Raw genomic sequence first — 2652 nt, 5'->3', positions numbered from 1 at the left:
AATATGCATAGTAACTTAATCCTTCGACCATGAGATCTTGTTAAATCACCTACACAGGATGGATGCTTTGATGACACCAAACACTACTACGTAAATAGGTTGTTATAAAGGTGGCATTAAGTGTTCGGAAAGTATAGGGTTGAGGCACTTGTATCAATAGTGGGATTTGTCCATCCTAATGACGGATAGATATACTCTGGGCCCTCTCGGTGGAATGACATCCAATTAGCTTGCAAGCATGTGACTGGTTCACAAGGGATATCATATCACGGTACGAGTAAAGAGTACTTATCAGTAACGAGGTTGAACTAGGTATGGAGATACCGATGATCAAACTTCGGATAAGTAAAATTGTTGGAGATATGCCTAAGAGGCAATAATAAAGTGGTTATTATAATATATCTTTGTGTTTATGATAAATGTTTGCATACCATGCTATAATTGTATTAACCGAAACATTGATACATGTGTGTTATGTAAACAACAAGGAGTCCCTAGTAAGCCTCTTGTATAACTAGCTTGTTGATTAATAGATGATCATGGTTTCGTGATCATGAACATTGGATGTTATTAATAACAAGGTTATGTCATTGGTTGAATGATATAATGGACACACACCCAAATAAGCGTAGCATAAGATCAAGTCATTTAGTTCAACTTGCTATAAGCTTTCGATACATAGTTACTTAATCCTTCGACCATGAGATCATGTAAATCACTTACACCGGAAGGGTACTTTGATTACATCAAACGCCACTGTGTAAATGGGTGGTTATAAAGGTGGGATTAAGTATTCGGAAAGTGTGAGTTGAAGCATATGGATCAATAGTGGGATTTGTCCATCCTGATGACGGATAGATATACTCTGGGCCCTCTCGGTGGAATGTCATCTGATTAGCTTGCAAGCATGTGACTAGTTCACAAGAGATGACATACCACGGTACGAGTAAAGAGTACTTATCGGTAACGAGGTTGAACTAGGTATGGAGATACAGATGATCAAACCTCGGACAAGTAAAATATCGCGTGACAAAGGGAATTGGTATCGTATGTAGATGGTTCAATCGATCACTAAGTTATCGTTGAATATGTGGGAGCCATTATGGATCTCCAGATCCCGCTATTTGTTATTGGTCGGAGAAGAGTCTCGGCCATGTCTGCATAGTTCACGAACCGTAGGGTGACACACTTAAGGTTTGATGTCGTTTAAGTAGATATGGAATATGGAATGGAGTTTGAATGTTTGTTCGGAGTCTCGGATGGGATCCAGGACATCACGAGGAGGTTCGGAATGGTCCGGAGAATAAGATTCATATATAGGAAGTCACTTTCCAAGTTTGGAAATGATCCGGTGCATTTATGGAAGGCGCTAGAATGTTCTAGAACCTTCCGGAAGAAATCACCATGGAAGGTTGGTGACATAGGCATCCCAAATGGGCCTGCCAAAGATAGTACCCGGGGTTTATTAAAGGCCCACTACCCGACGAATAAGAAGATTCGGGAGCCCAAGATATATTAAGGAAATTAGAGTTGTAATAGGAAGTGTTATTTGTAATCTGGCGGGATGAGTTAGAAACCGTCCCGGACTCTGTAACTTGTACAAAACGAAACCCTCGGCTCCGCCTCCTATATAAAGGGGGAGTCGAGGCACGAAGAGATCATCGAATCATTGTTACAAACCCTAGTTTTCATAATCGTCGAGTACTTTTCGGCTGAAACCTTCGAGATCTACTTGCCCTCTACTTCTAACTAAACCCTAGCCTACAATCCATAGGCATTGACAAGTTGATACCTTGTCAATTGGCGCCGTCTGTGGGAACTAGAGGCGTAAGGATCTGATCTCGATGGCACGTTCAAGATCTTCGACATCGTCAACCGCAAGCAACGCTATGGATCGAGGTAAACAGATCGCTGCTGGTCCTGTCGATTTTGTTCCTCACCCACCCTCCCGTTTGGATGCATATGCGTATCTGGCGGAACCCATGGAGATGACGTTCGGAAGGTTTCACTTTCGCGTCGAGAAGGAAGGATCGTATCGTGTCGAAATTCCGATTTCATCGGGATCATCGGCGGTCGATTCCGATTTTTCAAGCTATACATCGTCAACCGAGTCAGGAGAAGAAGAAACTTCGTCGACACGCTACGTCAGCACCAGAGCAAGAGAGAAACTCGCCAAGATCTTCAACGACATGTCGTTTGAGTCATCTGCGGACTCATATATAAGCGATGGCTCAAGCGATGTCGACAGTTACGACTTCATCGACAAATCTATCACAGTGGGCAAGGTCTTCATCAATCTCAACGATGATGTCACCAAACCCAACATAGATCTGAGTACAAAGTATCATCAGATTTATGCCATTGAAGATCAAGAGGAAACATCTGAGGCTTTCGACGATCTGGGAAATCCATACGTCGATCCCTCCAATCTGCGACAAGGCCTGGGCAATAAATACGTCGGGCCGCAGCCGCGAGACAGAGTTCAGCTTTCGCAAGCAGCGTGGGATAGAGCCACGAGAGCTATGAACGGTTCAGAACCAATGGCCACCACAGCCACACCAGAGGAATTGCAAGCATATCAATATAGACTCGCACGAGCTGCAAGAGAATTGGAAAAACAGACAGCTGAGTTAAACAGAAGAAAGGAAGCAG

Source organism: Lolium perenne, chromosome 1, assembly GCF_019359855.2.
Source record: "Lolium perenne isolate Kyuss_39 chromosome 1, Kyuss_2.0, whole genome shotgun sequence".
Taxonomy (NCBI): Eukaryota; Viridiplantae; Streptophyta; class Magnoliopsida; order Poales; family Poaceae; genus Lolium; species Lolium perenne.
The sequence above is the reverse complement of the archived record's forward strand: the minus strand, read 5'-3'. Positions refer to the sequence as shown.